Source organism: Mauremys mutica, chromosome 7 (genome assembly GCF_020497125.1).
Source record: "Mauremys mutica isolate MM-2020 ecotype Southern chromosome 7, ASM2049712v1, whole genome shotgun sequence".
Lineage (NCBI taxonomy): Eukaryota > Metazoa > Chordata > Testudines > Geoemydidae > Mauremys > Mauremys mutica.
The window spans coordinates 29921294-29938999 of record NC_059078.1 but is presented as its reverse complement, the minus strand read 5'-3'; the positions used below and the strand labels follow the sequence as shown (position 1 = coordinate 29938999).

General features: G+C 50.7%; 1 protein-coding gene across 3 annotated transcripts in view; it reads left to right on the top strand.

The window, feature by feature from the left end:
• Positions 1-1149: 1149 nt before the first annotated feature.
• The window catches only part of PC (pyruvate carboxylase), a 229762-nt gene continuing 213205 nt past the window's right edge, over positions 1150-17706 (top strand). For 2 of the 3 annotated variants that reach the window (XM_045023189.1, XM_045023191.1), the window contains exon 1: positions 1150-1207. The gene's annotated coding sequence lies outside the window, so the exon portion shown is untranslated. Of the gene's footprint in view, positions 1208-2222; positions 2353-17706 lie in introns of those variants that run through there. The other variant, XM_045023190.1, reaches the window with a different exon arrangement.

The following is a 17706-nucleotide window of genomic DNA, read 5'->3' as shown; positions in this document are numbered from 1 at the left end:
TTTGGGGGCTGGGACAGAGAAATGCGGGTGGATGGAATCAGAACAAGTCCTCTGTGCGGTATAAGCCCTACGCCAGGCACAGTGAAGGTGGATTCCCCGGGGCTGTCTGAGAGCTCTCCCCTGGCCTGATTATATGAGGGAGGTCACTTTGGGTTCTCTTGCCTGTTTCCCAGGAGCCACTTCACCATCCCCAGAGCGTAGGGTGACCAGACAGCAAGTGTGAAAAATCGGGACAGGGGGTGGGGGGGTAATAGGAGCCTATATAAGAAAAAGACCCCAAAATCGGGACTGTCCCTATAAAATCAGGACATCTGGTCACCCTACCAGAGCGATGGAGCCCTGCGCTGCTGATGGGGCCCTGGCGTAGCGGCCGTGCAAGGCAGAGTTGCAACGTGGAAGGTGGGAAGCCCGAGAGGGCAGCTCAGGGGATGTAAGGGGGGCGGTGCTGTGGACACAGTCCTGCCCTGCAGCCTGACGCCGCTCGCTGTTTGGCTGTTACAGACCCTGGGGAGTGGGATTGTCCCACCCCAGCCAATGTGCAGCCTCAAGCAGGGTCCCCCTGCAGCCGCCGCCCCGCCCCATGCAGCGCCCAGGCACTGTCCCCACACTCGTCCAGCACGCGCTTCACCTTCCCGGCTGGAGGGCCCGGCCCCGCATAGTGTTACGGTCACGTGTCCCCTGCCTGGCTGGCTGAATGAGTCATTCGGCCTCGCCCACTACGCTGGGTCCCGCCCCTTCTTTCCTCCAACCAATCGCGGCAGGAGAGGTCTTAGTCGGCCAGCCAATGTCCGTTCCTAGATGGGGACGGGTTCACCATGGTGCAGCCACGTCCCCCCCTTTAGGCGGGGCTCTGGGACGCCGATTGACAAGTGCTTTGTCCAATAGAAAAAAGGAATGAGAGAACCTGGCCAATGTCAGGCATCAGATCTCAGGGGCGGCCAATAGAGAGGTGGTCAAGGCACGGGGGGGCGGGATGGCGCCAGGCTTGAACCGGTGAGTGACAGGTCCGCTCGGCCACAGATCGGGCTCTGGGGGCGCGACCGAGGGGAGATGGGGGTGTGGCAAAAGCGACCAATGGGCGGTGGCTTTCTAAAGGAACAGCCAATGATAAGCTAGGTGGGCGGGGTGCGAGGGGGCGGAGATGTCTGAGGAAGTTGCGGTGGCTGGTACCTGACAGCTGGGGAGCAAGCGGCTGACGTGCCGCGGGGTAAGAGGGACCCGCTGGGACAGGGAGGGCTGGGGCCCCGGCACCCCCATATGGACCATCTCCCCCGCATCGGCCAGGGCTGGACACCCCCTCCCCCTGCATCGACCAGGGCTGGACCCCTTCTCCCCCGTAAGGACCAGCCCCTCTGCCCTGTATGGACTGGAGCTGGAGCCCCTCTCCCCTGTATGGAACAGCCCTCCCCTCCCCCCGCAGGGACCAGGGCTGGACACTCCCTCCCCTTGCATATGAATCAGCCCTTACTCTCTCCATATGGACTATCCCTGCATATGGACTAGTTCCTTCACCTATGGACTGGGCTTTATTGTCTTGTATGGATCAGGGCTGCACCTCCAGAATTTGGACCAGCCCCTCCTGCATAGACCAGGGATGAACTCTCTCCATCCTCTGTATTGACCAGGGCTGGGCTCCCTCCCGTATGAACCATCTCCTGCTCCTTCCCGATGGACCAAGTTGTATGGTCCCATATGGACCAGGGCTAGGCCTCTCCTCACTGTATATTCCAGTTGCTCCCATCCTGTATACACTGGGCTTTATTTTATGGTATGGGCCAGCTCCTCCCTCCCTTCCCCATATGGATTAGGCTGTATCCCCTCATATGCACCAGTGTTGGACTCTCCCTCCTCCTTGTTTGGTCCAGACTTCTCCCTCCCCCATCCCCAAACAAGGCTGTATATCAGCTGTATGAACACACCTGTCAAGGACTGGGCTGGGCTCCCCTGTTCCTGGCATGTACTAGGTTGTATGGCTCCATATGGATTCCCCAGTGCTATATTGCTCTATCTGGACCAGTCCCAGCTGTCCCATACAAACCCACCTCCTTTCTACCCACTGTGGGGTCTCCCTAATACAGACCACTCCAATGCCTACATTTCCTTCTCAGGGAACCATCTTAGGGTACCCTTTGCCGCCCAGTATGGACTCTGCTGCATGGCGCATATGGACCAGTCACAGATGCCCACTACAAACCTTTCTCTCTTCTCCCCCCATAGGGTTTGGATGTGACCACCCTAATGCCCTTTGGGGCACTGTGTGGCAAGGAGCATTGTGGGAGATTGGTCTGTATCTCCTTTCCCTCACGTTATTAACGTGTCTCTATCTTCCAGTAGGGACTGGAACAACTTCTGGTGAGAATTGGCTTAGTTCCCTCTCTCATAAATTATACCTCCCTTAGAAAATAGAGAAGCTTGTGGCCCAGGTTCCCTTCCCCAGTTGAGATTGGTCTGTAACTCTGTGATGTGGACCCAGACCTAGAGTCTCTACCCCTTAATATGGACTAGTATCTATCTCTTGGTATAGACCTGTCCTTGGCCTTCTGGCACCGTGGAGCAATTCCATCTCTCTGGATTGAGTGGGTCTGTATCCCTGTAATATGGAGTCACCCTTAGTTCTTGTTGCCTCAATATGGACCAGTCTATATGCCTCAATATGGACTGGGTGTGGGTCTTCTGCTGTTGTAATGAGAGGGGACAGACTGGGCTATATTGGGAAGGATGGACAAGTCTGTGGTATTTGGTTAATGTTCTGTGTTGGAGAAATGGGGCTGTGCTATGTAGTGTATAGGACCTGCACTAGTCTCTATTGGGGTGGCACAGTTTGTAGTGCAGGGGCGGGGTTAATTGGTCTGTATTGCTGTAAGGCTGAAGGCGTAATATAATAATAATAATTAATAATAAGGGTATACCAGTACAGGACTCTGCCTCGGGAAGAGGGTATGTGGGTTATATCATTTCATACCCATTGGCATACCCGACTAGACACGCAGGTGTGTTTTTCTTTTAGGGCATTTTTGTGAGAGCTTGGGGGTACAGAGTGGGCAGAGTTAAGGTTAATACCAACAAAGCTTTCACCTGCAGCATTCTTGCGTGTATAGCCCTTTAGGGCTGTCTTTGTACATGTGTGATACGATCTCAGCCATAACTCTTAAGTTAGTGAAGATTCATTGCCTGGTAATTATCACTCCGGGGTTGCTGGTGTCACACCAGGCATCTGTTTCGATTGCAGACATGGACATCTTGAAAGATCTCTTGTGATGTGATGCCTGACAGCCTTGGATTGATCTCTCCTCTCAACCCCCATGATACAGGCCATTCTCCCCAATGGGACCCATTCTCTGATCCTATGGACCACTTAGAATGGTTGAGACCATTGATCATACTGGTTGTGTCCTCTTTCAGGTACTGGTCTCTAATGGGAAGGGAGGTAGGGTCTGGAAGTAGCCTTCAGGTTTGTCCCCTGACAGGACCCCCAGAACTCCCAACCCATACAACCCTCCCCCTGCTCCCTGCCTGCCGCAACCCCTCTCCACACTCCTGCCTCCTGACAGCCCCCCACCCCGAACTTCCGACTCATCCAACCCCCCCAGGTCCTTGCCCCTTGACCACCCCCTCCAGAGACCCCCCACCCTAACTGCCTCCCAGGACCCTCCTTGCTCCCTGTCCCCTGACTGCCCTGACCCCTATCTGCCCCCTTCCCCCTAACAGACCCCAGAACTCCCATGCCTCATCCACCCCCCTGCTCCCTGACTTCCCCACCCCTAGCCACCCCCTATCCAACCCACCCTGCTCCCTGTCCCCTGACTGCCCCCACCCCTTATCCACCCCCCCCAGCCCTGGACCCCTTACTTTGAGACTCCAAGCAGAGCCAGATACACTACCCCGCACAGCCCCGCCCCTCAGAGCGCTGCACGCACGGTGGCAGGGCTCCGGGTGAGCGGGGAGCATCTTTTCCTCCCCGCGGAGCCAAACGCTGCCCCGCGGGAGCGCGCAGCCCTGGCCCCAAGAGCGCTGCACGCGCTGCGGCAGGGCTCCAGGGGAGGGGAGAAGGCAGGGGAGGGGTGGGCGGCTTGGTGCACTCGGCCTGGTGCTCCAGCCCGAGACTGCGGACCCCGTGGCAAGTGGGCAGGTTTTCTAATGGCACGCGGAGTCCCAGCAGGCAGCCGCGTGCCATTAAAAATTGGCTCGCGTGCCGTCTCTGGCACGCGTGCCATAGGTTGCCGACCCCTGTTATAGATGTATAGAAAGAGGTCTTCTAAAAACATTAAAATATATTACTGGCACGCGAAACCTTAAATTAGAGTGAATAAATGAAGACTCGGCACAGCACTTCTGAAAGGTTGCTGACCCCTGGTCTAAATGGACAAAGGGTGGGAGAGGAACTTGCCTGGCGTCACACAGCAGGTCAGTGGCAGAGCTGGGAACAGAATCCAGGTCTACTTAGTTCCAATCTAGCATACACCCCCCAGCCCCCAGATCATGCTGCTCCCCCATGAACTCAGAATTGGATGGCATGGTGGGAAGAGCTCTCCTCACAATACAGCTTCCCCCATTGCCTCTACCGTGACAAAATGTGAGTCTCCTTTTCAGCCCAAGACACGGATTGTCCTCCCTGCCTCTCATCGCTGTGTGCGCTCAGGTCTCACCCTGCCCAGCTGAGAGCTTTGTATCTTCCCCAGGAACTTTTTGCTCCTTGCAGTGCTGACTTGGAGCACCATGCTGCCTTTCCTCCCAGACGGTTTCCCAGCTGCTTCCTTGTCTCTGAAACTGACAGTGGCTTTCTAACCTCAATCTTGCTGTGTCAGGGATTTGGGCTCTGAATGGAACGGGGCTGGGGGCACAGCCAGTTGCTGCAGGCCTCAAATCTACAGGAACATGTTTGGCTTTAGCTCATCCATCTTGCATCATCCTCACAGACCGCGCCCCAGGCTGCAAGAGTAGTGCAGTTCTTAATGCTCAGCCTCATGTATATAGCAATTTGAGGGTAATTGTTGATGATGATAATTATACCCAGCTTTTCTATACCACTTTTAATCAGTAGACATCAAAGTACCTCACAAAGGAGGTCAGTATCTCTAGCTCCATTTTACAGATGGGGAAACTGAGGCACGGGAAGGGAAAGCGACTTGCCCACAGTCACCCAGCAGGCTAGTGGCAGAGCTGGGAACAGAATCCTGAAGCCAAGTCCAGTGCTCTACCTACTAGACCACACAGCTGTTTGCTCTAGGCCCACTCCTACTTAAGAGGGAAATGAGGATCTGTACTCTCTTTTGATTCTGGATGAAGACTTTTTTTTTTTTTTTAAACGAGGTTAATTTTCATTCAGTCAACTCAGTCCCTCAGATAAGGACTGAGAGAGCTCCCACCCTGCATGGTCTTCCAAAATGACCTCTGGCAAAATGGAAGCTGTGTTCTAAGATCTGATATTTTAAGCAGAAAAAGCGTTTGGACAAGATCCTTTCAGGCTGGATTGTAAAGAGAGAACAGAGATCCAATTTTATTTCCGTAGTTGGCTTCATAGTTTTTAAGTCTAGAAGGGACCATTCTGATCATCTAGTCTGGCCTCCTGCAGAACACTAGGGCTGACTGAAATTTTGTTGTCAAAACTTTTTTTTGTTAATGGAGAAGTGAGTTTTTGGTTAGACATAATTTTTGTTGAAAATTGTCTGCTTCCCATGGAACGCTTGGATTTTTTTGTCAAAAAAACAAATGCCCAAAAACTAAAATGTTTTGATTTGGAAATGCAGCTGCAGTGTCTCATGGGAATTGTAGTTTGGTTCCCCACTCTCTGTTTGCTAGGCTCCCTGGCTGGACTTCATCTCCCATGATGCATCATGGCTGTGGACTGCCATGATACACTGCCTCCCCTCTTCAAGAAGAGACATTGTGCTGCATCATGGGAGATGTAGTCACCAAGGAACTCAGCCATGAGAGGGGAATGGGAGCATGAGGCAGCTGAACTACATTTTCCAAAGATGCACTGTGACCAGGTATTACCGTGATATATATACCACCTGCCTTCTGCAAGAGAGGAGACTGCTGCATCATGGGAGACATACTCTGACCAGGGAGGCTGGCCTATAGTGGAGAATGGGAGCATGAGGCACCATGATATGACTTTCAAATTAAATTATTTCTGGTTTTGGCTGATATTTGTTGGTATCTAAATTTCTGTGTGGGGGGACCCAAATGTTCAATGGAAAATAACCCTATTATCCCACCAGCTCTGTATAACCCAGAACAAAGAATCTGATCTGGTAGATTCTGTGTCATACCCATAATGGGTTCTCCTTTAAGGCATTATGTGTCTGCAATTTCCCTGGCTTCAGGGTTAGGACAGCTTATCCTGGCTGCAGGGATCACTGTAGAGCAGTGTATGGCGACTGTACCCGGTATGCCCCTCTCCCTTTACTGGCTTGCCCGTGTGGCTTGTACTACAATGTAGTTTGTCTTCCGTTGGTGTCTGATGAAAGTTTTTTGTTTCAATCAGAGGCTAATTAGCTAATTATTTAAACATTGATCAGTTAATGATTGTGGGGCAGCAGGGTGAGTAAGCCCTTAGTGAGGCTATTAAAGGGTCATGGTAATAAATGATTTACCAGGGTAGTAAAAGTTGAGAGAAATTATAGTGATTTAATCTCTGAGGACATCTAGGTGTTGGTGCTGTGACTAATGCAGTGGGCTGGGGCCCTCAGGACTCCTGGGTTCTGTTCCCAGCTCTGGAAGAAGGAGCTAGGTCTAGTAGTTAGAGGATAGAATGGGCAGAACAAGGAGTCAGGAAGCCTGGATTTTGTTCCCACGTCCTTGAGGGAAGTGGGGATCAAGTGGGACTCCTGTGTTCTGTTCCCATGTGTACCATTGACTTGCTGTGTGACCTTGGGCATGGCTAGCCTGTGCCTCGGTTTCCCCATCTGTAAAAAGGTGGGATAAGGCTAACCTCACCCAGAGACTTTGCGGCTTCCTTCATGTCTGTAGAGTGCTTTGAGATCCAGGCACAGAGAGCCAAAGAAGGATTACTCATCAGGTGTAATTTGAACTCTCCTAGAGAGCCAATAATCCTACCTGATGCCTGCAGAGGTTGTGCTGCCTGATAGTAGGGCACACTGGTATCAGTGCCGGCATCTGGAGTGGCATCCAGCAAGTGTGTTTTGGATCTTGGAGAGTGGGGCAGAAGCAGCACCATTCCCTGGGGGACAAAGGCTGTTGCCTCAGCAACGTGCTCCCATGCTAAGTTTGCTTCTATATTTGTGTCTTCCATGTGGTGGCCAAATGTCATCCTGAGCCACTGGACAACAATCTTGAAGCCCCTCTGTGAAATTCCCCTCCTTATTCTTTGGGATAACTTGGGGTTTCTGGCATCAGTCGCTCTGCACTGGAGTGGGCAGAGAGGCAGTAGATCTCCCGTCTTTGACTTCCAGGGTGAAGCCAGAGCAATTCTGAGCCAGGATCATAACAATCAGCTGATTTTGGAATCTGTGAATATCGCCCCTTGCACCTGGCGCTGTGAAAGGGAGGATTTTAAATGGCTTGTGGAAGATATTTATAGGGGGAGAAGTTTGCAGACACATGTGTATGGGGGAGCAATTTGCACATGCCAGGTGGACATCTGTGGGGGAATACTTTGCAGGCACACACATGAGTAAATGTATGCAGTGGGGAGCAGTTTGCAGGTGTGAGTGTGTGTGTGTGTGCGCGCACTCACATGGAGAGGGAGTGCTTCGCAGGCTAGGAGGACTAGATGTCTTGATTTTATAGGGATAGTCCTGATATTCAGGGCTTTGTTTTATATAGGCGTCTATTACCTCCACCCCCATCCTGATTTTTCATACTTGCTCTCTGGTCACCTTATTCCAGGCACAGGTGTGTGTAGTGGGGAGCAGTTTGCAGGGGCTCACATGAGAGTGCAGGGGGATTACTTTGCGCACACGTGTAGGGGAAAGTGCTTTGCAGGCACATATACGTACGTGTGTGTGTGAGAGAGAGAGAATGTAGCATTCTGCAGGCACACAGGCAGTCCCCATATGCATTCTCTCATATGGGAGGAGCACTTTGCAATCACAAGTAACTTCTGCTGTGCTGCAAGTTGTTGCTGATCAGCTGAGCCTTCTTGCCTTGGATTCCTCCACAGGGGACAGGTGCGAGGATTCCTCCTCCATGTCTGCATCTGGCTGCTTCTGCTGCATCATTCCTTGTGTGAGAAGGGGCGGAGGATGAGATAATGTGTGGTTCAGTGCTCGGGAGCAAAACACAGTTGGCTTTCAGAATTAAGCTCGCCGCTCAATGGCGAAGGGGGGCAGAGGGTCACATACCAGCACAACTGTGAGCTGTACAACCCAGTAACGACGTGTAGTGAACAAAAATGGAAGGGACTCCATCTGCAAAGACTGCTTTTGTGTTCCTCTGGCATAGCGTTGTTGCAGTCGCTGTGCTGTGATTGCAAGCCCAGTCATGCTGGGTGTTGCAGTCGCAGCTCCTGACTGCTTAAGAAGTCTGTCTATCTTTCTGATGTGACCACCCCCTCATCACTGTAGTATCTGCCAGTTATCCTATCTGCTGGTTTGTCTCATCCACTTCTCTATTTACCTGGCCCTCGCATTGCTGTAATGCCTGGGAAACCTCCCGCTCCCCTTAAACACGTTTATAAACTTTAAGGGCAGAAGGGACCATCATGATCATCTAGTCTGACCTCTTGCACATCACAGGCCATATGGTGATCAGTTAGACCCTGAATATGTGGTTGAGACCCTTCAGCCAGACACCTGGGGAAAAATTCTCTGTAGTAACTCAGAGCCCTCCCCATCTAGTGTCCCATCTCTGGCAGCTGGAGATACTTGCTAAAAGCAATCTCTGAAGGGCCACATGCCATTGTAGGCAGTCTCATTGTACCATCCCCTCCGTAAACTTATCAAGCTCAGTATTGAAACAAGTTTAGGTTTTTTGCCCCCACTACTCCCCTTGGAAGGCTATTCCAGAACTTCACTCCTCTGATGGTTAGAAACCTGGTCTGATTTCTAGCTCAAACTGATCAGTGGCCTTTTTGCATCCTTTTTGTGTGTGCCAACATTGGCCCTTAAATAACTCCTCTCCCTCCCTGGTGTTTATCCCTCTGCTGTATTTATAGAGAGCAATCATAGCTCCCCTCAGCCTTCATTTGATTCAGGAACGTGATTTGTTAAGTTTAACTCTCCTCTTGTAAGTAGGTTCTCCATTCCTCTGATCTTCCTAGTAGCCCTTCTCCGCACCTGATCCATTTGAATTCATTGTTCTTAAACATGGTCTCAGCAGTGCCTTGTATAATGGTAATACTTCTCTATCTCTACTGGGAATACCTGGCCTGATGCATCTTAGCATTGCATTAGCCTTTTTCGCAGCTGCATCACACTGGTGGTTTGTAATCATGCTTTGATTGTCCAATATACTCCGCTCTTTTCCCTCCTCTGTTGCTTCCAACTGATATGTCCCCAGCTTATAGCAGAAATTCTTGTTGTTAGGCCCTAAGTGCATGACCTTGCACTATTCAGTTTCATTCCCTTTCCATTACTCCAGTTTTCAAGGTCATCCAAATCTTCTTGTATGGTATTCCGGTCCTCCTCCGTATAGGCAATACCTCCCAACTTTGTCATCTGCAAATTTTATTAACGCACGCCCATTTTTTGTGCCATGATCATTAATGAAAATGTTAACTAAGATTTGGTCCTAAGATCGATCCCAGAGGAACTCCACTAGTAACCTCCCTCCAGCCTAATAGTTCACCTTTCTCTATGACCTGTTTGTAGTCTCCCCTTCAACCAGTTCCTTATTCACCTTTCGATTCTTGTATTAATCCCAGTCTTCTCCAGTTTAACTAATAATTATGCCCCATAAGGTAGGGCAGAGCTGTTATCCCCATTTTACAGGTGGGCAAATTGAGGTACAGAGAGACTAAGAGACATGCTCAAGATCTCTGGTGGAGGAGGGAATTGAACCTGGGTATCCTAAGTCTCTCACTAGCTCCCTTACCACTGTGCCTCCATCTTCTCCTTTATCTTTTATGTCTTTGGAGCAGGTACTGTCTCTTACCATGTGTTTGGGTGCTGCCCAGAACAACGCCCCACCCCCCAGTCTCAGCCAGGGTGGGTCTGTGTGGCACATTGCAGAGTGGAGGATTCCCCTGAACTCCAAAGGGTCTGTGTTGCTCCCAGCATGATGGGCTCCCCCTCAGTTTCCATCGAGGTCTGTGAAGTGTCCAACATGATGAAAAGCCCCCAATCTCAGTTTGCAGGGCTCTGTGTGGTGTCTAGCATGATGCAGGGCCCCCCAATCTTTGTCAGGATCAGCATGACACCCAGCACCTGGGGGGTGAGGGGCCCTGATCTTGGCTGGGGCCTATGCACACCCAGTGGGGGCTCCAGCTCAGCTAGTTTCCAGATACTACTACAATACAAACGTTAATATTGGTGCATCTGTTTGTAATTTGTACTACGTAACCGGCTCTGTCTCCTAACACAACATTACATAGGGACCCGAGTGTCTCATGGTATTTGTCTGTATTGGGTAAAGGCAATATTAAATGCAAACGCTAGCTTTAATGCTGTGCTAGGGTTGGTAGTGTAAAAAATCAAGCTCTCCTGGATTTTTGAAGCGACCATTCTGGCCATCCATTCTGACCGCCTGCATAACACAGGCCTGAGAATCCCCCCCCAGCCATTCCTGCCTCCAGCCCAGCTTGGAGGTTGGGCAAGAGTGGATCCTTTCAGCGAGACGTGCAGTCTTGAATTATAGACCCCAAGTGATGGAGAATCCACACTGTCCCTGGGTCAGCTGTTCCAATGATTAATCCCCCTCAGTGATAAAAATCTGTGCCTTATTTCTAGTCTGACTATAACAAAAACGTCCAGAGTTGTTTCAATAAATCTGAAATGAGATAAAACCTCATGCTTCAGGCCGTAAACTGATCTCTAATTTTTAGAAGTCAAGAGGAAACGTTTTCTTGGGCAGTTTATCCTGTAAGTGTGGGGTTCCTCTTGTGATGCAGGGCCGCCCAGAAGATTTAGGGGGCCTGGGACAAAGCAGGGGAGCTGCGGCGCTCGTACTCACCCGGTGGCGGTCCGGGTCTTCGGCGGCGGGGTGCCCTTCAGTTGCTCTGCGTCTTCGGCAGCACTGAAGGGCCCCCCGCCACCGAAGACCCGGACCGCTGCTGTGCCAGGGCTTGCGGGGCCCAGGGCTTGGGGCAAATTGCCCCACTTGCCCCCCCCCCCCGGCGGCCCTCATGCGGTGCCGGCCACTGTTAGGGACAGGAGGCTGGACAACATGGATCTTCAGCCTACTGGAGGATCTGGTTGGGGGAAGAGCTTCTGGGGAGACAGGAGAAATCCAGAGTGTGATCTCCTTCAGGAAATGCTGCCCGAGCCTTCCTATTTGCTTAACACTTTTCCATCAGAACCAGAATGGCAGTCCAACTGGCTGCAGCGGACATTTGGGACGGGCCTCTTCCGTAAAGCTGTCGGCTGCTCTACTCGCATGATTTTGAGTCCTGCGCCTTCCCACACTGTTCTGTCTTGCCCCGTCTTGTTTAATCCAGTGCCTCCGCTCTCCACGGCTGGGAGACATTGCTCTGAGCCTTCATGCCGGTAGGAACATCCTGTTCCACGTGTGATGGCAGAGACCGTTTTTGATCTTGCCGCTGGCACCGTCTTTATGTCCTTGCGGGAACAGCAGCTGATGAGTAGCCCTGAAATGCAGCTCTTGCAGCGAGGCTGCTGAAGCGGATGCTTGCTCTGCAGTTCAGGTTCTTGCACAGAAACGTGGCCTTCAGTGCTGGGGTGTGTGCGAATGAAGGATCTTAATGATCTTTGTTTTTATGATCAGCTTCCCTGGGGGCTTGCCCTCACCGAAAGGTTGAGTTTAACATAAATTAAGCCCACATGTGCGCAAACTCTTAGCTCAGATGTGGTGGTGCTTTTAACTTGAGATGGCTGGTGCAGGGTGGGTGATGGGCTAAAACACAAGTGACTGTAACTTGTCAGCAGTGTAGTCTAGTGGCTAGAGCACTGGACTGGGACTCGGGAGACCCAGGTTGTCTTTCCAGCTCTGCCACTCCCTACTGGGTGACTGAGCAAATCACTTCCCCTCTCTGTGCCTCAAGTTTGGTAAAGATACTGACCTCTGTAAAGCGCTTTGAGAGGTAGGGATTATTTCCTGTGACCTTTCTGTAGTGTAGATACAGGCTCACGCCACCCGAGTGTAACTAGTCCTCCAGTGTCTTCCCCCTTCTGTGTGTCCAGACAAGCTTTCCCACAATTCACTGGGAAAGGGGGGGCATGGATCAGTATTTGTCTCACTCCCGATCAGTACCGTGCCTGGGCTGGGGAAGCTAATGATCTAAGAAGCAGACCAAATTCGGAAATGAATCCTGGTCACATGGCACCTGAGGCACATTGCACATATACTAAGAAGAAGACTAGGAAAGAACTCAGAGTTGCTCAGGTGATTGCTGTGCTAAGAGCCATGGGCTGTGCCCTTAGCACCTCACGGGGGGTAGTGCGGATGCAGCCACTCAAGGGTTATTTCACAATGTGGCCGCTGTTGCTTGAGCTAGAATGACTCGAATTAGCTCTGCTGCAAAGATCGACAGTTGGAGGAAGCTTCCTGGATCCGAGGGACAGAAATATTTTTTAGTAAAATGGGCTTATTTTAGGACTAGAAGGAGCCTCCTGGGTCATTGAGACTGGTCTGAGCTATCGCAGCCAACCCTCTGATGGAATCCCAGTCAGCAAGTGGGGTGTTTGCCGCCCACTCCTCGTACTGGGAGGCTGCTCCAGAACCTCCCTCTTCTGCTGGGCACAGACCTTCTTATCTCCAGCCTCAATTGATTCCTGGACAGTTTGTCCCCATTTGTTCTTGTGCCAACACTTTCCTTTAGCTTCAGTAGCTCTTCTCCCTCCTTGGGTTTACCCCCCCCCCGGTGTATTTTCAGAGAGCAGATCCCCTCTCAACCTTCACCTGGCCAGGCTGAACAGGCCCAGCTCTTTCCGTCTCCTCGCGTAAGATCAGTTCTCCTCTCCCCTGCTCAGCCTGGGAGCCCTTCTCTGCAACCAGCCAGTTTGAGTCATCTTTCTAGAACATGGGTGACCTGAGCTATACACAGCATTCCAGTCCTTGACAGCCCAGCTTGGTTCTCCTTGTGGTTCAGACTTAGGGTGACCAGATGAGAGACGTGAAATATCCGGACGTGGGGTGGGGGGGAGTGTGCTGGTGGAGCAACAAAAAAAACCTCCAAAAAAACCAAGAGCCACCTGAGCATAGGAAAAATTGGTGGGGGCTGAGCACCCACCGGCAGCTCCCCGCCCCCCCCCCCCAGCTCGCCTTCGCTCTGCCTCCACCTCCCCTGAGCTGCCGAGTCTTGCTTCTCCCCGCTCCCTCCAGCGCTTGTGCCGCCATACAGTTGATTCGCGCAAGCCTGGGAGGGAGGGATGATGAGGAGGAATGCATTGTGCTTGGGAAAGAGACGGGGCCAGGGCAGGGATTTGGGGAGGGATCCAGTGGGGGAGGGCCGGGGTGGAGTGGGGTGGGGGGGCACAAGCCCCCTCTGCCTGTGCGCTGGAGGGCAAAATATCAGGACAAACAAGTATAAAATCGGGACGTCTGGTCACCCTATTCAGACTGGATAGATGGGCATGGGGGGAACTGAGCTAGAGTCTGATCAGAGTGTGGGGCCTGATTGATCTGAGGATCGTCGTGTACTCCAATAGTGCTATCACCATTTTGCAGAAGGAGAAAGTGAGGCACAGAGAGGCGGAAAGGTCTTGGAAAAGGTCACACAGTGAATCGGTGGCAGAGCTATGAATACAGTTCAGGTGTCTTATTGACCCCACCCATTCTCTAAACATAGCCCCCCACTTCCCTCCCTATAGAGAGAACCCAGGAATCCTAACTCCCAGCTTCACCTGTCCTCTAACCACAAGATTCCCCTCTCAGAAACAGGAGGAGAACCCGGTCCCTTGCTCTAACCACTAGATAAATGCTGCCCACAATTCCACAATGTAGCCATTCTCGCGTTATCTTCAAAGGTCCAAGCTCTGGAGCCCATTTGTCTCAGCGTTCAAGCCCTTGGCAGCTGCTCAGGTCCAAAGGGGCAGTCCTCCAAGGGAGGAAGGATGTCCCAGTGGTTAGGGCACTAGCTTCTGACTTGAGAGATCCAGGTTCAGGTTCCTGCTCCATCGCAGACCTCCTTTGTGACCCGGGAGGTCTGCTCTATGCTTCAGTTTCCCCATCTGTAAAATGGGGATAACAGTGCTGCCCTACCTCATGGGCAGCGAGGATAAGTGCATTAAAGACTATCAGGTGTTCAGATACTAGAGTAATGAGGGCTGTGTAAGTTCCTTAGGTAGATAGCCATGTCTGTTACGCAAGGGGCAGGTCCCTTCCCCCCCCCCAGGAGCAATTGGCTGAGGCTCTGTGCAGGTGTTGCTGCATTGGTTACACAAGGGGCAGTCCCCCCTCCCCATCCCCCCCGAGCAGTTTGACTCAGGTTATCTACCGTCCCAGACAAGCTGAGATCTGTTTCATTTTAGAACTCTCCTTTCTTTGAATAGCTGGCAATTTTTTGGTTACTAATTGGGTTGCCTGCATGACTGAGTATGGAGAACAGCATATGCTACTTGGCAGTGTAAAGGCCCCTGTGATTGGGAGGGAGGGCTGTTTATCAAGCCAGCAAGACTTGAGACACTGTACTGGTAAGAGGTCAAGGGCTTGAAAATTATTGCAGATTTACACAGGTAATCTGACAACACAATGAATATTCAGCAGGTCTCCTGTGAGGGCATCAATCCTGCCAGTGTGTAGAGCCCTGCAAATATCCACGGACCATGTTTGCAGATCAGATGCAAATGTTGTATCATAGAATATCAGGGTTGGAAGGGACCTCAGGAGGTCATCTAGTCCAACCCCCTGCTCAAAGCAGGACTAATCCCCAGACAGATTTTTGCCCTAGATCCTTAAGTGGTCCCCTCAAGGATTGAGCTCACAACCCTGGGTTTAGCAGGCCAATGCTCAAACCACTGAGCTATCCCTCCCCCTAGCATGACCATAGTGTGAGACTGGCTTAAAAATCAGGAGATTTTAAAAAACGTTGGGGTCTTTGTCTTCTGGTTTCTGAGTCTTTAGGGGGCAGTTCTGAGTCATGGTTTCAAGTTTTTTCTTGGAACTGTGCAGGGTGGTTGGTATCTTATCTTTTCATTTAAAAAAAAAGTTGACATTCTAACACAATTATGTGATGCCGGGAGCCTGAGGCTTTATGGAAAATGGCAAATATTGCGCGACTCTTGATAAAATCGCGGGGGGTTGGCGATGCTGCAATAGTGTCAGCATTTAGATCTCTTCAAGGAAATTGACTGCAATAGCGGTTGCCGAATAGCTTCCTCTATGGATGCTGATTTAAGAGTGCCTTTCTCTGGTTTAGTGTAACGGACTAGGGACAGAGAACGGTTCTTAGGCTGATGAGGGAAATGGAGAGCTGATCTTGTGAGAGGAGACTGAAAGAGCTAGGCTTGCTTAGCCTGGTCAGGTGAAGGCTGGTTGCTCCTTTTCTAAATACATGGGAGGAGAACTCCAGGGTGGGAGAAGAGCTATTGAAGCTAAAGAACAATTTCAGCACAAGAACCAATGGGGTTAAACTGATCGGGAATCAGGCTGTTAAGGAGGGTTTTAGCCATCAGAGGAAGGAGGTTCTGGAACAGCTTCCCCATAGGAGCAGTTGAGAACAAATGCCCTGATTAGTTTGAAGATGGAGCTGGATAAGTTTCTGCCAGGATTCTAGACGGGATTTGATAATCTAGGAAGTCCCTTCTTATGTGCTCCACTTTGAATTTAGATTCGAGCTAAAATGGAAAAAGGAACTTCTGTTCAGAAGAAGTGTCCACATGGGGGCTATTCTAGAATAGCTGTTGTGCTTTAAGTTCACACTCTACCTCAGGAGTAGGCAACCTATGGCATGTGTGCCGCCTTCAGCACGCAAGCTGATTTTCAGTGGCACTCACACTGCCCGGGTCCTGGTCACTGGTCCAGGAGCTCTGCATTTTAATTTAATTTTAAATGAAGCTTCTTAAACATTTTAAAACCTTATTTACATACAACAATAGTTTAGTTATAGAAATAGACCTTCTAAAAACGTTAAAATGTATTACTGGCACGCGAAACCTTAAATCAGAGTGAATAAATGAAGACTCGGCACAGCACTTCTGAAAGGTTGCTAACCCCTGCTCTACCTTATTCTAGACTACGGACTTTTGCTGGCACTACTCAGACCGCTCCCTTGACCGTTGGCAGAAGTACATAGGAAAGGCCTGTCTTAAGTTACAGGAACAGAACCAGTTTATATTCTCCAAGCAAAGCCCAGATCCGCTGCCCCTCAGTCTGGTTCTTCCAGTCCAACCCTTCCTGTTCAAACAGGTCTGGCTTTCCCCCAGGAGAGTGAGATAGCTGTAGTCGCTCTGCATGGTCTCTTTCCGATCCTTCAAGGTAAGCTGTTAAGCGAGTACTAGAGGAGGCCTGCACAAGAGAGTTCTGCCATAGCTGTGCCTCTTGCGGGGGACGTTGGGTGGTGCTTTTTGTGTTTGGGCAACATTCCTATGCCAGCAAAAGCCCTGGGGTAGGTGCAGGATGGAATCACGGAAACCTAGTGCTATTGCTGGGATGGCTTACTTCACTGCTCGACCTGCTCCTTCCTGTGCAGCATGGGGCGCAGGTCGCCTGCTGGGATCCCCTGGGCATGGCTCATCTCAGAATTCCCTGCCATCGCAGGGCCTTCGGGCATTGATGGCCTCTGGGTCTCTCCTGTTCCCTGCTTGGGGCTCACAGCAGTTTAGCCTGCTGAGGGCTGAAATACTTTAATGTAACCTCAGTTTAGTCTTTGGGCTTAATATAGGTGTATGTGGGTGAAATGTACTGGCCTGTGCTGTAGAGATCAGAATAGATTTAATGGTCCCTTTTGACCTTAAACTTTATGAAACCTCTTGAAACACCCCCCCCCAGTACTTTAAGGGTTATCATCAATACACTTACTATGAAGGTAAAGGAAGTGTCAGACATTTGTTTGACTTGGAATAAGGCCATCAATCTGAAAAGGACGAGGATTGCATCACATAGACCAGAGAATTTCACCTACTGATTCTTGCACTGCACCCAAATCCTTCCCTTTCTTCAGGATTAACATGCTTCGAAAATAGATGGCTATATCCCCATTAGTCATCATTTAGTTAAGCTACATGCTTCCTCTTTCTTCCTCACAGTGATTAGCAATCACTCCAGGCCTTGAATTCCATCTTAACACACACATGGCTGATCTCTTCAAAAGCTGCCAGAAGAATTTGGAAATCCAGTTCCTGTTTAAAATTAATAGGAATTGGGCATCAGAAATCCCAAGTAGGTATATGTAGCTGGAGGATATTTCACTCTCTCTTTGGGGGGCTGATCATGTGGATTTTTCTCCACAAAAAATGGAGGGGCAGGGACTATCTTTGTATTCTGTGTTTGTGAAGTACCTCAGTCCTCGGTTAGGGAGCACATCTCGGTGTGCTGTGGACCCAGGGGACGTGGTCTCCAGAGGAGTTGGCATTACATTTAATCATCAGGGAGCTCAGAGCTGTCTGCCTAGCCTGTGGTGTCTTCCTGCCACAGTTGTCCAGTTGAGTAGTGCAGGTGTTGAAGGAAAACATGGCAAGGGGGAGC